The sequence below is a fragment of the Protopterus annectens genome, chromosome 17.part0, assembly GCF_019279795.1.
Source record: "Protopterus annectens isolate FY-2018-M chromosome 17.part0, PAN1.0, whole genome shotgun sequence".
Lineage (NCBI taxonomy): Eukaryota > Metazoa > Chordata > Ceratodontiformes > Protopteridae > Protopterus > Protopterus annectens.
Window position 1 is genome coordinate 450,663,112 of NC_056751.1, and position 21,379 is coordinate 450,684,490.

A 21,379-nucleotide genomic window follows, 5' to 3' on the forward strand; every position below is an offset into this window, starting at 1 on the left:
TTGCATAGAGTCCTGGAACAGAATTTTGGCAGTTGATTTTTCAAACAGGAGGCAAAAAGTTTTACTTGAGGAACTTTCTACAGATAGATGTTCCTCATGATCTAGTTTCCATTTTCTGAGGGTGTGCCCTGGTCCTGTTCAGCCTGTCTGCCACACAGCTTTGCTCTGATGAAGTGTAGGATGCCTGTAGAGTGAGAATGTGCTGTGACGCTATATCTCAAGCTAACATGGTGAGTCTGGAATGAAGGTATGACCACATTGCCCCTCACTTTGATATCCCACAAGACTGTGGTATTGTCTGAACCCACTTTGAAGAGGTGGCAGGGGCCAAAGATGGTTCAGCGAGTTGAGTGGCTTGATCAGGGCAAGCATTTCCTAGATATTTATGTGCTTGTGTCTGTCCTTGGTGTCCCACACTCCAACACCCCCAAAAACTGCTCCCCAAGCAAAGCCCAACATGTCTGTAATGACTGACTGCTTTGGAGCATGGATATAGATGGGAAGACCTAGATTAAGGGATATCTGCTGTCTCCACCAAAGGGTTTCTCTTCTGACAAACCCTAGCATTCATATTTGAAAAGAACTGTGTTGATGATGGGAACAAAGAAATTTCAGATACCCCTGTATAATTCTCATGTGAAGTCTTGCCAGGGGTATCATGAGAATCATAGATGCTGTGAGACCTAAAACCCTGAGGTATTCCCTCACAGTGACTGAAGTCTGAGTGAAAACCATTAGAAACAGATCTAAATAAGTATCTGTTTTTCCTCTGGAAGAAAAGCTCTTTGAACTGAGGTGTCTAGTTGACATCCCAGAACACAATCCTTTGAGAAGGAGTCAAGAAAGATATTTGACTAGTCTATTAGAATCCCAGCTTCTGTAAAGCTATCTCACCAAAGAAAGATATCCAGGACACTTTGATAACAACTTCAAAAAGATAAACAAGTCATCTAAATATGGAAGAATATGGATACTCTGTAGCCTGCAATGGAGTTTGTGAACACTCTTGCTGCAGTGGATAGTCCAAAGGTTAAGGCTGAGAACTGATACTGTGATCCAGACATAGAAAACCTTAAGAAACATCTGAAGTCTGAATGAATAAGGATGTGATGATGGTGAGCATCTTATAAAGCTAGTGTTAGCAGGAAACATGAAGGAAGAAGTAGAGGTAACAGGTTGTGAAATGGCATAATTTTGAATGAGGGCACTATCACAAACAGGATTAGAAAGACAGAAAGAACTAAGGGGTTGTGGCTGACCAACTCTGCAGATGATTGCAAACAAGGTGCAATCAATGAATTCCCAAATTATGTCAGTATACTCCAGGAGGATCTCATGCAGACCAGTGACTGGTGTACTAGTCACGGTCTCAAACTGAATGCAAAGAAATGCATCATCATTCCCTTCGGCACAAACAATGTCCCCCTCACACTATCAAATCAATTAACAACAACAGCCTACGTACCCATGAAGTAATAATTCTGTGATAGCCAGAGCAAAATTATATACCAAAATCATGAGCATTTTGCAAAATCAGGGAGAGGTAACAAGCAATACTTTGCATTATATAATTTTGTTTTTTTTTCATTCACTTCATCACAATGAGACATCAGAGATGTGTTCAGCCAACAAAGTGGCTGTAATTGCTAGGCAATTGCATGCAGGTATGGAAGTGAAATACTTACATAACATATATTTTGGATGTAAAACACTATCTCCAACAACAACAATTACAGATGCTACAGCAAGATTGAAAGAATAGGTGGTTGAACTATTTTACATAAAAAGCATGAAAAAAGATAGAGTAATTAAAAAATATATAATTTATCAGAAAATTTATTCTCCAAATGCAATAATGCCCTCCAGGATGGGTGTTACCAGAAAAATAATGCCCTGCTCATATGGTATTGGGACTCATAAAACCCCTGGGTGGATATTAAATTCCCTGGTAATGCCCACCTTGTTGGACATTACTGCTTGAATAAATTGAAAGTAAAAGCATAGGTAAATACTTACACTGCTTTATATATAGTTAGATGTGCTGACATTAGGTGTATCTAAACAGTTTAGATCTGCTACTTCCAAAGCTATACATTAATCCAATTTTCTGTTAATAAAATAAAACAAGCTGTGTAATTCTACATCTAAAAAAAAAACAGATACTTCAGTGCAACCTACATTTTAGCAAAAAAAAAAAAAAATAGGCAAGTTAAGTGTCATTTTATCTATATTTATACTTTATTGCCTTTGCAGATGGCAAATTTCCTTTTAAACATATACACCTGCAGTTCTGCTGCATAGGTCCGAATAAAATAGAAAGTAATGCCAAAATTCATTTAATTTCAACAAGAAGGTTAATTAGTTCAGAGCAAACTACAGAAAACAATGATCATAACACTTGTATCTTTAAAAAAATTCATAAGCTATGCTTTTCTTCTGCAGAAGATGTGAACATGTAGTTGTTTAGTCTAATGAAGCTGATCACTCCACTTGTGAACATGGCACTTGTGAACATAGCACTTGTGAACATGGCACTTGTGAACATGGCACTTGTGAACATAGCACTTGTGAACATGGCACAGTGCTGGGCACTGAAGCAGAGCGCTGTCATTTGGGTAACGTTATAGTCTTTAGTTCAGCTAGGATGATATTTCTTTAAGCTATGAAAAAAATGAAAGATGTGCATTCAGACTACTGTATGACTGCTTTAAACACTATATAAAACACACACACACACACACACACACACACACACACACACACACACACTTTCACTCACTCACCTATCACACAAACATATCATACTGCAGCTTCCTCTACAAACTGTGTAGTTAGTTGAGTGGTCGTGACACCAGCAGGACGTGATGGAAATCCTTGCCTTGAATCATAAATGACAGTGCTAATATTAAATCTTTCATTTCTTTGAATCTAGCAGTACCTAAGCAGTGGAATGTCATTTATGTGGCTTAGTGTCTGGAATTTGACATTAACCACTATACTGGGGAGTTCCTAGCTAAAAGGATAAGGAACTTAAGGGAAAACTCAACAACTATTTGTTCAGAGGCTCTTGTTGGTTCAGTGGAGGTGAAATCAGCACAGCATGCAGGAGATCTTTGGTTTGAGACCAAAGAGCTAATAATATCCTTTCACTTCAATGAGTCTATTAGCGTCTAATCAAAGGGCTTTATCTGTATTTATTGGAGTGTGTCTTTATAACTTCGTGTAACAGACTACATGTACTTTTCAAGATCTGAAGACATGCATTCATACTAAAGATTCTACCATCTTCAATCTGGTAGGAACAACAACATACAATCTGCAAAATTCAGCTAATACACATGCATTACATATACATTTACCTATATATCTACATCTGTAAGTATGAGTTGCTGAAGGTCAGTTTCCTTTGAACCTTGGGCTTAAATTCTCCTTCACAAATTTCTGTTGTGGTGTCCAAGCAGTTTGTTGCATTCCTGTGATAGAGAATGCTTAGCAGTATAAAGAGTTATTGTGGCAGTTCAAACTGAAGGCCTTTACTTACCTTGGTTTAAATGCTTACATTTCATTGAAGTCCATTTTGAAGCGTGGAACAGCCAAGTTGTAACAAAACTTTGTTATCCTTCTTTTTGCATCTTCTTTTCAACAAATTTTGCTTGCATGTTTAAAAAACACTTTTGTTTTGCATTTAAACAAAAAGCCAGTAACAAATCATTTGGGCAGAATGCCTTCTTAAGGTCTGTTTTAGAAATGTTTTTAAACCTTTTAAAACCTTTCCATGTTAAAAGTATTTATTCTATATTAACATTTTATACTCAATATTTATACATACATTTTCAAAAAAGAATACTGCATTAAATTATGTTTTTGAAACATTTTTAAGCAATTTTATTAAGGTTACTTTAAAGGCAATGCCCTGTAATATGTGGTCCCTAGGTGAAAAAGATATGAGGGTGTATCCCTTGCTTGTTGATATGGATGTACTGCTTCTTTAAGAACCAGCTGATATTTGCTAATTGAATGATTCATTATGTAATTAATTTTAAAACTGTGGTACTACTCAAATTGCATATTGTGAGTTGTGACTTCATTCTGATGAAGTCCAGAGAGTAACAGGATGAAAGCGCTCAATCTTTTAACTCTTCAATAGATTCTGGTTTATTAACACACACACATCTATATATATATATATATATATATATATATATATATATATATATATATATATATATATATATATATATATATATATATATATATATCACTATACACACACATCCATCCACAACCTCTTTTTCCCATTTTTATGCATGGTCTTGGGGTGTCACTTTAACAGTGACAATCATCTAGAGCGAATGTTTATACCACCAGGTGGCTAGCCCTGCAGCGGACATATATATATATATATATATATATATATATAGATATATATATATATATATATATATATATATATATATATATATATATATGCACAGTACATACTACGAAGGTTGTGCATCAGGGCCGGCAACTCGGCACATAAAAATCTACTGCCAATCATTAGCGGACCGGAGTTCCGCTGTGGCGACCCCTAACCGGGAAAAGCTGAAAGACACAAACAAACATACTGTTGCAGTATTCTAGGTAGAACAGTCACGTAGAATCACATTTTGTACACAATAGCTGGTAGAAGAGTAATTTGGTAGAATCATATTTAGTTGAATGCATATACTGATAATATTTTTATGCTGAATTTAAAAAAAATGGTTTACTTAGCTGATTTTTGCAGAATGCATATTGTTGTTTCTGATGTCTATTTTTTCCTTTGTGTTTGATAAAGTCAGTCATGCTTTTGTTAGTTTGCAAAAGTTGCATTCAGTAAATAGAGATAGTGTAGGCAGGGGTGTAGCTAGGATTTTCAAATTTGTACTCACAGCTCTCAAATTGCTACCCCCCCTCCCCAGCCAAGCTACGGCCATTCTCGTAATTCACGGTTCGCTCTTTTAGTGTCGATGAAGAGGCATTCACTGTAATGCCTCTTCAGTAATATAATATAAATTCACTCAAACTCGGTTCCTTGAATTGAAAATTAACCTGAAATGTCAGTTCTTTGAAAAATGCAGCATGGTAGTTGGGGTAGAGAATTTATGCTTTTGTTTTCTGTAACTAAGGTACAGGTTTTGAGCTTGAGTAAATTACTAACCACCTGCTACCCCTAACTAGGATGTTTCATTCACACACACACCCCTACCTACCTCTTAGTGCAAGAAATATGGACAAAGCCTAAAATAAACAGGGACAGATATTAAATAATGCTCTCGTGAACTTAGAAAGTTGCTAGAATAACAGGATTTGTGCTAGTATGAGAAAGTTGCTAGAATAACAAGATTTGTGCTAGTATGAATTTTTCTAAAGGACATGAAGTCTGAAACTCAAATGTCTGTCATTATTTAGCAACTTCAGCCTTCAAATGATTTTCTAGAAAATCACAAAATTTATGAGGAACAGACAAAAAATATGGGGCAAAAATCTGGACATTTTGCAAAATTTGGACAGTTGAGAGGTATGCTACCTACCTACCACACACACACACACACACACACACACACACACACACACACACACACACACACACCTGTCAACCTCTTAGAGCAACAAACTCATAAATAAAACTGAGGCAAAGGCCCAAAAATAAGGACATTTTTTTAAATATTGCTCTTATAAACTTAGAAAGATAATAGAATAGTAGTTGGTCTTGCATTAGTACGAATTTTCTGAAAGGTATGAAATCTGAAACTCAAATGTCTGCCATTATTTTCTAACTTCAGTCTTTAACAATTTGCCACTAATTTGCCAGAAAACCACAATTTTATGAAAAACGGACCAAAAATGTGATGCAAAAATATAAAATTGCCAGACAATACAGCTGGGAACCTGTCAAAGAAGGGACACCATTTTAATATGAGCACAGTTAACTTTGAGCAGCTGACAAAATTAGAGAATCTAAATGCATTTCTGAAATAAAAGTAATGTATAACTCTGATCATTACAGTTAAAAGTAAAGTAAACCCTCCACGTTTTCTTCCAAAATTGCTATTTTGCGGAGAGATTATTAGGGGGAGAGCAACATTTTGAGCCAAAATTGGGGACAGTTGAGAGGTTTGGATATTCCTAATTCTATAAAGCGATTTATTTGCACATACCTCTCAACCTCTTAATGCAGGAAATCTGGACAAGGCCAAATATATTGGGGGAACATACAAACAGTACTAAAAATTGACCTTGTATAAACTTAAGACAGTTGCTAGAATATCAGGTCTTGCTTTAGCATGCATTTTTCTGAAGATTATGACATCTGAAACTTAACGTCAGTCATTATTTAGTGACTTCATTCCTAAATGATTTGCCAGAAAAAGTGTTATTTTGCATTTTACAGCATGAACACCAATAAATATCTGCTAAACAAAGCAATGCAGTCTCACAATGAAACCAGACTTAGCATTAAAACTTCTCTGCCCTTGAAACTCACATTCATTGAAACCAACATTCAAAGAAAATACATTTTGCCAGTGGAAGATAAAGATTAACTTTGGGCTGTTTTCAAATCATAGGCCCCTTGCACATGAAACATACACGTGCTCTTTGATACAGCTTCCATCATAGAAGTCTACTCAAACCTCTACAGTCCACCAGTATCAGTAAATATGCACAATCTCTGAACTAGTAAAAGCCATCTACATAATTCCACATTAGAGAAATCTGTAACTAATGAAGAGGCTGCTGCTAGCAAACAACTTTATATTTCATGGTTTCATCTACAAATAATGTGCCTGTTGCCCTTGAGGAATAAATTGCCTATGTTGCATTAAAAACAATGATACGCTAGTAATATTGCAACAGGGAATGGATGGCAAACTGATAACAGGTTCATAGTTACTACTAGATATCTTCACCAAAACAGACTACAGCATCCACCCCCCTTTACAACACAATACAGTATCAGCAATGCATCTATCTACTGTGGGAGAAGAACCCACAGCCTTCTGCATCAAAAGTAAGTACACTACCTGTTGTGCTATTAACAGTACAAGCAGACTCCACATAAGCAGCACTAAACTTAATTTCTCCTGCAGCTCTCAGCTCCTTGTAAAATGTTGACACTCAGCTGTATCTCTGAACTTTGCAGCACAAGAAATCTGGAAAAAGCCAACATTTATTGGGGGGGGGGGGGACAAAAGCCCAAAAAACAGGGACACATTTTAAACATTGCTTGTATAATTTTGAAAAGTTGCTAGAATAAAATGCTGTGTTATCACCATGCATGTCTTGAACCCAGAACCATATGCATTATAGTCAGTGCAACATACCATTATGCTAAATCAGCAGTTTGAAAAATAGGAAGACAAACTTAATGGCTATCATTTAGATAGCTCTCAACCTCTTAGCACAAAAAACCTGGACAAACAAAGCCAATAATGAGGGAATACAAATTCAGTTCTCACTTCACACCTTAGCACAAAAAACCTGGACAAACATCAAAAACAATAATGGGAGAAATACAACTTCAGTTCTCACCATAGCTCACAACCATTAGAAAAGCAAATCTGAACAAAGTTCAGAAATGGTGGTGGTTAGGGACTTTAGGCTGTTCTTACCCTGAAGCAAAGGTACAGGGTTTGAGCCTGAACAGCTATAGCCAGCAGGTGTATTATATGGGGGCATTCACACCCACACACACACACACACACCTTGCCTTCCACCAACTCAGTGATAATCCATTTGTGATGTTTCCTGCTCGTGAATCCATTGCTTGCGATTGTTTCCTGCTTGCGAATCCATTGCTTGCCTTCCAAGTTCCAACTCAGATTGTTTCCCGCTCGCAGCCAGCCGGACATGATGTGAGCTCACTTCCGACTGGCTGGTATGCTCCTTAAAGGAGCCAACACCCTTTAAATATGTACGTTTTTTTTTTTTCCAAAAAGCTACCCCCTTCTAAAAAAGTTGTGCTGAAATCAGTACAGTGCATATGCCTCCCGACGTCCCTGAGTGTAGGGAACTGAAATCATTGTTACTTGTGAAAAAAATCACTGCTGCTCAAATTCCTGTGTGTGTGCTGAAAGAAATGCCATTGCGTTGAGAGACCTTTTCCCCTTCCACAGTTGCTACATGCAATTTCAGGGTGTAGGGGGCTTGCCAACCTCATCAGGGGAGCTTCTCCCCTCCTGCTCTAATATAGTAATGTGTGCTAAGCCTAACCCTGCCCTGTTCCTAACATTAAAAAAGCTGTTTTCATAATCCTACCACTACACAAGGCAACTTGGTCACTCATCACACCCACATACAGACCACCACTACACATAGGTTCATAGGTAGATACTAGGCTATTGGCCCTAGGGCCTATATAAGCCTAGCCAAAAGGTACCCTGGCTTTCACCATCCAAGAAAATGATTTTCCTGTGCCACTGTTGAGCAGAGCCACAGAAGTGATCCTCGGGGTGAATTTCCTATCTCCCATCCAATCATCAAGATTTTTCTTGAAGAGTGCTAATGAGAAGCTTTGTTTGATATAGATAGGTAGTTTGTTTCAGAGTATAGGAAGTCTCTGGGACAGGAATCTATCCCTCTAGCATGTTCTGTTTATTGTGGTGACAAGGTTTAGGCCCTAGAGCATGTAGCTTGGAGGGATTGGGATTTCTTAAGTGGAGCATCTCCAAAAGCTCTGGGTTTGACATAGCTTTGTGTGTTAGGCAGAGATCGCCTCTGGAGTAGGCGATATGCGATGGAGTAAAGCTGTAGTTTTTTGAGACGGTCTGCGTAGGGCATCTGTTTGAGGCTGGTAATCCTCTTTGTGAGTTATTTCTGCGGCCTTTCCAGTTGTTGTAGATGTCTTGTGAGGTACATACCAAGAGGGGCGTTGTACTCTATAATGGGTCTAATGAGTGATGAGTAGAGGGGAACAATGCCCTCTTTTTTCCTGGATGAGAAACCCTTTTGTGATGAAGTGTGCCACATAGAAGGATTTACTGACTATTGTGGCGATGTGATTATCAAAGGAGAGACTACTGTCCGCCTGTCTCCCAAGGTCTCTTATCACACTTCCGGTGTTAAGTTGACTACCGCCTATGTGGTAGTTTATGGGTGCAGAGTTTTTACCAAAAGGAATGACAATGCACTTTTTGCCACTGAGCTTGAGGCCATGGCTTTGACACCAGGCATCTGTCTCAGCGAGTCCCTTTTGTAGGATGTCCACATCTTTTGAAGTTTTGATTATGGCTCCTAGTTTGCGGTCATCTACAAACGTCATTAGCCAAAGACCTTAAGGACCCAGGACTGAACCCTGTCGTACTCCACTTGTCACTGGTCTGAAGTTGGATTTGGAGTCTGCTACTTTCTCAGTGTGTGTTCTGTCAGTGAGCCAGTTGGCAACCCATCTTGTGACATAGGGATTTGTACCTAATTTAGTGAGTTTATCTATAATTCCAGAGTGGGGGTGGTGTCGAAAGCCTTGGCGAGATCTAGATAGGCTGTGTGAACCACCTTACCCTCATCTACGGCTTTGGTGACCACTTCAAAGAAGTATATCAGGTTTAGGAGACATGAGCTACCCTTTACAATCCCGAACTGGGTGGGGTCCTGAGTTTGGTGATTACCAATGTCATTGTTTATAAGTTCCATGATGATATGTTCCATAGCCTCGCAGACCAGGCTCATCAGGCTAATGGGGTTGTGGTTTCCGGGGTCTGTGGTGGCTCCCCCTTTGTGGAGTGGGATAACCATCGCTGTGCACCATTCAGTGGGCACATAGCCTGAAGTGAGGCTATGATTGAACATGGTACTTAGGTGGAGTGCCAGTTCGTTCTGTAGTTCATGCAGAACGCAGCCTAGGATGTTGTCAGGTCCCATGGATGCTGTGTTCTTGGCTTTGGAGAATGTGGTTTTTACCTGTGCAGCTGTGATTACAGGAACTTTGCATTCTTCCGGTATAGAGATGGGCCCTTTAGGGGATGAGAGGGGGGTAAAGTTAGCACTGAACCTGTCTGCCAGGATGTTGGCAATATCAGTTGATTCTGTATATTTCATGCCATTGTGCTGTAACTCAGAGCATATGTGAGTGTTGGCATTGAGATTCTTGACATAGCTATAAAATGCTTTGTGGTTGTCTTTAGAATCAGTGGCAATTTTGTTTTTGTAACTAGCTTTGGAAGATTTTATGAGGGATCTCAGCTTCTTACTGAGGCTGACCAGGGAGTTCCTCCAATCATGGGTTTTTTTCTCTTTTTTGCAACAGTTTCTTTCTTCTGTTGTGGAGTTTGTTTATTGCAGGGGACCACCAGATTGGCTTCTTTTTTTGGAGGATAGCATCTTGGTTCTGTTAGGGATTGCACAATCCATGCACTTGTGTAAGTGCTTATAAAGTGCATTTGTGTAGGATTCAGCAGTCATACCTCAATTGTCTGTCAGCATGGGTGTCGTGAAGTTTGCCACTTCTGTCTTAAGAAGTGTGAAGTTGGCTTTGAAGAAATGTTTTATGGTGGTTTCTCTAATGAGGGGTGGGGGAGGGATGTTGATGCCTAGGGGGATTAGCTTGTGGTCGGATCTGACCAACGAGGAACTGACCGCTGGTGTGGAGCACCAGTTGCCCATGTTGGTAATAACCAGGTCTAGGATACTGCTGCCTCTGGTGGGGGCTGTGGATAAGATGATCCAAGGCACTGGAATTTATGAAATCCAGAAAACGTTGAGCACAAGAGTTTGTACGTGAGTAGTTTTCCCAGTTAATGGTGGGTAGTTGAAATCACCCATTATTAGGGTGTTAGGCTGTACCCTAATATTTTCCAGTGTATCAAGAAATGAGGAGTGGGAATCCTGGGTCATGGTGGAGGATCTGTAGCAAGCTACAATTTGGATTGCAGTCTTGCCCAGAGTTAGTTGCACTTGGATAATCTCGGATGCATTATGATGAGCAACTAGCCTGGAGGTGTGGATATCCTTAATGAATATGGACACACCTCCGCCTTCAGTGTTTCGGTCTAGGTTAGGTGGCCGAAAGGTGTGGTATGAATTATAGCCTGGTAATGCAGGGGTACTCTCTGGAGCCTTGAACCAGGTCTCTGTCACTGCACAGATGTCGATGTTCTCCATTTTAAGGAGTGCCTTGAGTGAGTGCATTTTGAGGTTTAGACTTCTAGCAGTTAGTAGCAATACCCTCAGATTCTGCTTGCTTGTACCTGCTACGGTGGTGAATTTGTCATTTGAACCTTGCTTAAAAAAGGCACTATAGGGGTGGCTAGAGCCTTAGCCAGTATCTGGAATCCCAGGGGTGACAGTTGCAGGCCATCTCTGGCAAAGCATCGTGGTTTGTCGATCATGTCATCCCAGGCAGACAGATACTGGATCCCCTTAGAATGACACCAGAAGCTTAGCCAATTGCTGAAGTCAATCATTTTGTCCTTGTACTGTGGTATTATTCTGGGTGATGGCAGGATGCTACTCAGGGCTAGGGTCATTCCTGCCTGGGCTACAAGATCGGACAGCTCCTCCATGTCCCTTTTCATGTAGTCTAGGGAGGTATGTCTCAGGTCATTCGCACCAAAATGGACAATGACAGAGTCATATTTGTACTTGTTGTGGAGTGACCTGAATGCATGCGATAAGTGGCGGATCCTGGCACCCGACAGGCAGCTGACAGTAACTTTCTCCTTGTTTAGCCTGGTGAGTGGAACATCATTGTGCCTGACTATAGAGTCACCTATGACTAGAGTGTTGGGTACATTGTTATGCCTTATGGGCTGTGGTTGAGTGGCACACTGATTTTGTGGGCTTTCCCTTTTCTGCACTGTAGTGTGATCTCGGAGTTGGTGCATATAAATAGCAGGGGGTGTGCCCCCGATGTTAGGGGTACAAGGGGCCTTGACTCCCTGCTAAAACCATTCTGGTAATTTTTTTTTGTTACTTTTTATTAGATGTTTGAACTTTCAAAAGTTTGATCATATGGTCTCGGCCATATGAAAGTTGAACTTTTGAAAGTTCGATCATCTGAAGTAGACCCATATATATGTATATATGTTTGTGTGTGTGCGTGTGTGTGCGCACGCGTGTGTGTGTGTGTGTGTGCATATATATCTATATCTATATATCTATATATATATCTATATATATCTATATATATATATATATATATATATATATATATATATATATATATCTATATTTATATATATATATATATATATATATATATATATATGTACATATACATTTACTCGCTCAGTTTATTCAGCTTAATTCTACAATCTGTGAAGAGCACTTTGCTGCATAATGCTTACTATTTAGTTTTAGATGAAACACTGAGCAAGAGGGGGTGAGCAAGATGTTGCACACTATTTTAACCAAGTACTCTCTAATTTTAGCAACCGTTTCTTTCATTATGTGTATAGCAGGAGACTCAACCTCTTAACCCAAAAAGTTTGGACAAAGCCAAAAATAATGGGGGGGACAAAGGCTCAAAAATAGGGACAGATTTTAAATATTATTTATTTATTTGTTTATTTAATTATTAGTGTGTTTGCTTATTGCATTTTTAACTGGGGAAGTTCACTGGGTCTAGAATGAGCCCATTTTCAGTGGGGGCCCGGGGAGAAAAGCTCCACAAAGTTATATACAAATATAAATACTGATCACATTACAGAGAAAAAAAAATGATACAGTATTATTACATTGAATGGAACTGATAATAGAAACAACAGTGAAAAGATTACAATCGTGGACATACAGAAGTAATAAATGGGATATATTCCAATGACACATTACTGAAAAATATCAAGTTCAGAGTGGGCATTCAAGTAACACAAGTGTATAATATATCTGTAGCTACATAGCTGTGATAAGTATAGTGTTAGTAAAGTGGGAAATATAAGGGAAAAGGGTGGGAAGGATGGGATAAAGTGACAGGAAAGCAGTAAGTAGGCAGAGTGAAGGAAATGAGGAGTTAGAAGTATGGCACCAGGGAGGTGAATCAGGAGTTGGGGTTGTGTGTTGGGGAGCAGGAGCATAACCATTGTGAGGAGAGATGTAGTTTGACGGATTTTTTAATGGAGGCCGGGTTGTTGATTGTTCTGAGTGAAGGGGTGGCTTATTCCATGCCTTAGAGACATTATAGGAATACAACATTTGACTGGCTGAGACCATAGGTTTCTCTATGGATAGTAACATTTTGTTTTTGGACCTAAGGTGTCGGTTCAGATGGTAAATGGTCAGTATGGAGGAAAGGGAAGGGCAGGTTTATGGTTGGTAGATGAGCTTGTGGGCTGTAGTTAATTGTAAACGTGAGATAGTGAGGGGATTCTAGCCAATTTAGTTGATGCAGAGAGGAACAGTGATGGGTGGAATATTTTGCATTTGTATCAAATTTGGCGACTTTGTTATAACAAGAGTCTAGTTTTTTCAAGCAGGACTGTAGATTGGTGAGGATGGGAGTACCATATAGAAGTGCTGGAAGCAGGAAGGATGAGGCCAAAGCCTTTTTTGCGGTGAGACTGAGAAAATGTTATGCCTATACAGAGCATCTAGTTTTTGATGTTTTTTTTTATGTTACTGTAGATGTGAAGGTCAAAGGTTAATTTGTCATCAATGATGACACCTAGTAATTTGGTGATGGGGATGACTTCAATGTTGGTATTATTTTGGGAGTGAATGGTGATAAAGACTTGTCAACAGAGTTGGATTTTGTGGGGGTGAATATTAAAAGTTTTGTTTTATTTGGGTTGAGAGCGAGATATTTCTGGGACATCCAGGTTTCAGTGGAAGTAAATGCTTCTTGGGTGACATGCTGTAGTGCAGGGGCAGATTTGACAGAGCAGATGATAGCAGAGTCATCTGCATACTGGATGACAGTACTGCGGATGAAAGAGGAATGAAAATTATTGACAAATATGCTGAATAAGAGGGGTCTCAGTGTTGAGCCGTGGGGAACACCTGTATTTGTAGTTATGAAAGGGGAGGAAGAATGTTGCCATTCAGTAGACTGCTGCCTGTTACTGAGATAATTAGTAAACCATTGTAGTGTAGGGGAGGAGATGGACCAAGGTTTGAGAGTTTATTAAGCAGAACGAAGTGGGAAATAGTGTTGAACGCCTAAATCTAGGAAGAATGCTGAGATTAAGGAGCCAGCTGTATTTACCGTGTCCAGGAAGGAAATGAGGGCACTGTTAGTACTATGTCTGGGCCTAAAGCCATATTGAGTGGGAGAGAGGATATGTTGTTGTATCAGATGACTGAGGAGCTGAGTGTGTATACATTTCTGTAGTATTTTGGAGATTGGGGAGAGAATGGCAATGGGGCAGAAATTTGAGATGTCGAAGTTGTAGCCTCCTTTGTGAAGTGGAAGGATAAATGCTTTTTTCTAGATATTAGGTATGCAGGATCCCTGAATGGAACTGTTTAGAAGGATACTGATAGGATATGCAGTGGAGGAGGCTGAGAGTTGTATTTTGCAAGCACGTTATCAGGATCATTTGTACATGGCTTGAGTCTGTGAAGAAGTTTTTTGATATTGGAAGTGGGTATCGGTGTTACTGTGAAAAGAGGTAGAGGATTAGAAGGTGAGTGCACAGGTGGAATACCTGGTGGGTCAGCTGTGATAGGTGGGAAGGTGTTGGGAAGTTTGTGTAGGGTGTCGATGAAGTATGTGTTAAAGAGGGAGGCTATCTCAGAGGGAGCTGTTTCTGGGTTTGGACAAGGGTTGTTGTTAGGTCCAGGGTGGAATAGGGAGTTGATTGCATCCCAGAAATTTTTGAGGTTCAGTTTATGTTGGTCTTGGATAGCCTGGAAGTATTCTTTTTCGTTTTTGATAACTAGGCGTTTATCTTGATTGCGAAGTTGTTTATACTTATTGAGGTTAGACAATGTTTTGTTTTTTGGCAGGCTTTCCAGGCTTTGTCTCTAGAGGACCTAACTTGTTTTGTGGACTTTGTAAGCCAAATTGCATGTTTTGACTTCATCCTTTTTAACCAGAGAGGGGCAAGACTATTTAGGATCCTAAGAAATGTAGAATTGAAGAATTATACAGCTTCATTGAGTGGGAGAAATTTTAGTGGGCTCCAGTTAGTGTTTTGCAGGATGTCATTGAGGGTGTTTGGGAAGAAATGGGAAAGATCTCTAGTGTATCAATATCGATGTAAGTTTGGTATGGAGGTGGGGTTATGTATTATGAATGCTGGAGAGTGATCACTTATGCTATTTGGGAGAGTCCCTGAGCTGGAAAGTTTTTCTGGGTCAGAAACCAAGATCCAGTCCATGACTGAGCCTTTGTTTCCTATGGTATTGGGTCTTGTAATTCAGGAGATCAGCTGAGTGTAGATGAGAAGGTTAATGTCAGTTGAGGGGTTATTAGTGGAAATATCTAGCCAGCTAATACTGACATTGCCTAGGATGATGGTTTCATTTGTTATATTGTTAGTTGTCCAGGCAAGAATTTCTTCGAGAATGAGAGTGGTATTAGTTGTTACCTGGGGGAATGTATATGACTGTTATGCAGAGGCTTTTGCAATCACTGAGTTTTAGGAAGGTTACTAGGAGCTCTGCTGTGGAGAACTGGGGAATTGGCTTGGAATATTGGATTACTGTCAAGGAGCTAGAGAATAGTAAGGCAATGCCACGTTTTTATGTAGTCTATCAGTTCTAAGGCAGGAGTAGTTTGGGGGTAGAAATTCAGAATCTTTGATGTATGGTTTTAGCCAGGTTTCAGTGATAGCAGTCAAGTCTGGTTTGTGTTGATTTAGCCATGTGTGCAGTTGGGGAATTTTATTTCTAATGCTTTGGAGATTAATTGTGGTAAATTTTAGGGATTTTGTGGAATTGGGGAAATTGTGAGAGGGTGGAGAAGGGATGGGGTTGTGATGCATGTCCCCACAAAGGATTAGTTCACTGAGAACAGGAAAATAGGTGGGTAGGGGCTTCTTTTTTTAAGTAAAGGAAGTACTTGAAGTTGTAGTTGTAAGGAGGGTTGTGTTGTGGGGAGAGGGTGAGTAGTTTCTTTAGTAATATCATGTCTGTGCTATAGAGAGTAGAGCAGATGGCAGAGTACCTGGGGAGGTTTTGTGTGTGTGAGTTGATGTGGATGGGGATGATGTTAGGGGTATGTGACTAGTGTGAAAGGATGATAGTTGTAGAAGAAGAGAGAGGTAGATAGTAAGTGTAAAAAGAAAGACGTTGAGCATAAGAGACATAGCTGAGTAATGTTGAAATAAAAGAGGTTTGGATATGCGTTGTGGTGTGGGAGTGAGGTTGGTGGAGGTATAGTAATATGGTGGGAGTGGAGAGACAAAAATTAGAGTAGTAGTCCTAGGGTATCAGGGAGGATGATTACAAGGGGTGGGAGGTGGGCCTAGAGGAAGGATGTGGAGTGTGGGAGGTGAGAGGATTAAGTTTAAGGAGAAAGGAGTGGGTGGAGACTATGGAGCTAATGGGTGTGAATGTGATGGACTAATGTGATTCGTGGGAGGAGTATGGAGGTGAAGGTGTGTGATTGGAGGATGGGTGGATAGGAGGAGATGAGGAGAGCTACAAATGTAATTGAAGTGGGGGTGGGTTAGAATGTGGGCAGGGTAGGGGAGCAGAGTGAGCCCAAGCAAAGCGAAGGCGAATGGAGTAGGCTGGCCCAGCTGGTAGAGGCAAGGATCCAGAAAAAAAGAAAAAAACAATCAGTCAGGTACTGGATAATAGGTAAAGTATGCTATAGTAAGCTACAAGACAATCTTCTAAAGGGGAGAAATGGAGTTTAAGTGAGGAACCTATGCTCCCGAGATGTGAGGTCTTATTACATACAGCAATACGGGAAATGAAGCTTTTATAAACCTGGAAAGCTGATAGAATCTAACATTTTGCTTTAGCATGCATTTTCTGAAGGACATGAAGTCTGAAACGTAAATGTCTGTCATTATTTAATGACTTCCATCATCAGTGTTTTGCCAGAAAACCACACATTTTATAAATAACAGACCAAAATTTTCAAGTAAAAATCTGGACATTTGAGAGGTATGGTGTATAGAAGCAGGAAAAATAGTAATCCATACCTCACAAGTGATAAAGATGTGTTTTCATAATGCTTTAGTTTAAAACAATATTACAGAAAGAAATTATTTGGTTTTATTAAGGATATTTTCAGGAACAGCTTAAAAAACTGCTTTGAATAGCCATGTACAAATGCTTATGTATTTATTTATATATACTGATATATATATATCAGTAGAGCAGGTTCTAAGTACAGCTAACTATTTAATTTTGTTTTCATGGACTCCCTATAGTTTACAGAGATAGAAGCCAAGAAACTAGGCAGAATATTAATGATAAGATCATTCTCGTCCATGTTGGTCTTGCTTCTTTACAAATGATATAAGCGTATCTTGATGACATCATCATAAATATTTCTCTAGCCATCAGCACTGAATATTAATGGCATTAAGAATTAGTATGGCAGTAAAGATTGCAATATAAAAAGCAATGAGTGCTGTCAGAGAACAACAAAACAGCATTTTGCAGAAAGAAAAATTTTATCTAAAAATTTTATAAAATGACAAGCAAATCCTTTAATGCATCAACAATTCAAGAGAAACTTTAATCATTGTAATAAATCAACAGCATCTGAACATGTCCCTCAGTGATGAACTAACAGAAATCTGTGAGTTAAACAAAGACTGCCATAATGTCTTATTTTTAACAGTTTTCACCTAAGGCAGAGCAGTTATTTTTGTTAGAGCAGAAATGCGTTCCTGCTGTTTCACCATTATCCACCTTCATTTAACAGGAATATATAATATTCTAGACAGAACCAAGATGAACAGCTTCTTTGGCCATCTGTGCCAGATTGTATCCTCTGGGCAAACAAGGACAGTGAGCCGACTGCTGCAGTGTTATTTACCCTATGTATACAGGATTGTAGTGCCTTTTTCCTGTTCTGTCTATACGCATGGTGCTCTTGCAGCTGTGAAATTGCACAGTTAATGTAGGTTTCAGGAGCAGTGAAGGATTTCAAAGTATTCTTAACTATTCCCACAAGGAAAGAATATACAAGCAGCAGTCTGTACATTTGTGAAGAACAATGAGGTATTCAGAAAAGATCTGACAGAAGGAAATGTATGCAAGCTTGATAATTATTGTAGCAATTAAAGAAATGCAGTAATGTTAAAACTGAAGTACTTATTCTGGAAGAAAGAATGAAAAAATAAAGTAAATAAGCAAATGATATGGAGGAAGTAGACTGGGAATACAATTAGACAAAAGATTATGCAGCAAATGAAACACAATTCTGATAACTAGCATTGTGACAATACAGTCCATAAATCTAAATAAGCTACTGACGATTACATAATGACTGATAGGACAAAAAATGCAGAGAGAATCAACAATTTATTGTGAAAGATACTGTCCTTGTTTTTCAGGATGACTGATTGAGAAAGTTGCAGCCAGAAGGCACTTAATTATATAAAAGAATATGCATTTGTACCTGAAGAAGTCATCTGTCAAATGGTCAATAATGACCGGAGACGCTTAAATGACTGGTAATTGTCTCATCAGTTTCAGAATGCCACTAATTTTTGTACTTTCAGACATATTGTCAAAGACAAGCTCACAGAAAATTAAGATTTTTTTTCTGTTCCTTGCAACCATTCCGCACATACCTGCAGTATGGTTAGAGAAGGGATCTGAAAATGGGCGTTTACATGGACACACATACTACAGAAACATACACACACATGGACATGTGTACACATATACACACACCTATATAAATTTTATTCTGCACAAAATGAAAGGAGTACTTGATCAACAGCTAAATATGTCTCAGACCAAAATGGAGAGAATATCAAACTGTCTTTACTACAAAGTAATGATCTCCTTTGCAATTTTTCATTAGTGTAGAGCATGTTTTTCCTTTTTGGTCACTGACATTATGGTGGTACAGGGGTTGCTGTGTCCATGAGATATTCCAAACAACGATGTTTGGAGCCTTTTGTTCCTAGCAGTTTCAGAATTGGGAAGGCAGCCTGAAAGGAGGAGACAAACAAACAGAGATCTGGAATGGCCCCCATGATCATTCCCAATATTACAGATTCACCCCTCCCCACATGCACACACAAACACACACTCACATATTAAGTATACTAACAACAAACCAACTCTTAAATGATGATAAACAGAACACATGATTTTCCAGGAAAAGTGACTATTCTACTTTCTGCAAATTACCATTACACATTTAACATGTTGGGTATAGAGGATCAGCCCTCATACTAAGGGTTGTACACATGCAGCACTGATGCAATAATCAAGTTATGCTTTATTTAATTATTGCATACCTTCATTTTAGTTACTGCAGTTTAGTATTTGTAACTGTACGACAGAGTTTTGCCCAGACTGTTTACTTATTAAAAAGAAGTTTTAAAGTACCTTTCGGGGTAACTGTCATATTTTATGAACTACTCAATGTGTTATGCATACTGTTTTGATTGTTGATATTATGGTATTCAAAAACTTGCTAAAGCAGTATACAACAAATGCATGGTTGCTTATCTATTAGGGCATGATGCAAAAGCTGCAGAACAGTTCTGAAAATAAATATATTAAATCTCATTGTCTGTGAATAGATGCTTATACACACAAAAAAAAACCACACACCGACATAGCCAATGCAACCAGAGTTTATTGAGAATTACAATGAAATTCAGACATTTCCATCTCATAACAAAATCAACAGCCTCTAATATTTTATGATTTGGAAGTCAACAGGTAATAACTTGACCTGGGAGTGTTACATACCACTCACTTCCATTACAGATAATAGTTTTTACTGTCAGCATTAGAGACCGCTCACCCCAGTATAACAAATATAACCTAGCAACAGTAAATTGCACACACTACTTTCAACTAAAAGACACTGGGAGCAGCATAACCCACCACTCATCTCAGTATAATCAACATACCGTAACATGGCAGCATTAAAATAGCACTCATAAACCAACCAGAAACCCCAAGGAGCAGTATAACCCATCGGTCACCCCCACCCTTACATCAGGAAAGAATGAGAAAAGGAAGGGCTTCCCTTCATCCACAGAAAGCAAGTCCCTTCCTACACTCACCAGGCTGCCCAACTGGCAGTCTGTTCCCCATTACTTCTCTGAACTTTCTCTGATACTCCTATTATCACCCAAGCCTGACTGAAAGCTGTACTAAATCCCTCAAACCCTGGTCAATTGTGAATTGAACTTATTTTAACTTTCACATTGATGCCCCCTCCCAGCCTTCTTATACCATCCTAGAACTCTGTTGTGAAGACCCAACACTGAAACCAGATCTAAAATAATGCTGCTCTCAGCAAACTGTGCTTCACAATTACTAACCATTCTCAATGGTCTTAGACTAGATACAAATTTCCAAATAATCCATTGAAACTGTTGACCAGCATAGCATTACCCCTAAATATTCCAACATTTCTAACCTGATCTATAATAGCTTACTTGGAATCCACAACTTAATCATTCCCTTCTAACAATAACACCAGCAAATGAGATGTGTCACCTGAATCCACAGCTTAAGCCACATGCCCTCTTGCTAACTCCCATGTATGTTCTTCTGTCCTTCCAGCACACGTTCATGCCCATGTATCAAAAACCAGTAATGAACCACCCCTGCAATGCCGTAGATCTACTTCCCTATTGTAAAACAGAACTACATCAACTAACCACACTCCTAACTGCTGATCCACCCATCCCCTCGCCCTTTCTCTACTGAAAATAGTCCACAACCCCTTGCCTGCCCTATATATAACCTAAATTAATTCCTTCTGCAAAGTTTGTCAGCTGGCCTACACACTGTGTGTAACTGTAATATCTCTCCAGCCAACATTCTGTGCACCAAGATCCTCCTAAACCTGTACATCTAATGACCAGCCTGCCACACTTGTCCATTTGAGTGAGCTGCCTACCTTTCACTAGGAATTTCTTAGTGCTCCTCTTCCTGTAAACCTGCTCAGCCAAAATCAATGCCTCAGAAATATATAAACCACCCTTCCCTGATTCCCCATTGACCCAGTAACCTGAAGGAAACACATATTGTGTTCAGTAGTGAGCACCAACGCCAAACATACCTACCTGAAAGGTCAACAATGTCATGGTAGTTGTACTCATGATAAGTCTGTTAAATGCTGTGATGTGATACCCCCCAGAACCTTCCATAACCTGCTGCCCCCTCAAAGCTGATTACTGCTTATTGCCAATCCTGCTTAGTACCCTAGCCACAGAACTCAAATTGTATCATCTCTCAACTCCTAGCATACTAAATACGCAGTCACTCTCCTAATAATGTTTGACCTACAGGATTGGGAAACTCCTTCCAAAATAAAAAA

The 21,379-nt window shown here is 39.2% G+C and overlaps 1 protein-coding gene across 3 annotated transcripts in view; it reads right to left on the minus strand.

The window, feature by feature from the left end:
• Positions 1 to 21,379, minus strand: part of LRRC4C (leucine rich repeat containing 4C) — a 3,048,452-nt gene that overhangs the window by 417,081 nt on the left and 2,609,992 nt on the right. The gene's annotated exons all lie outside the window — the stretch shown is intronic.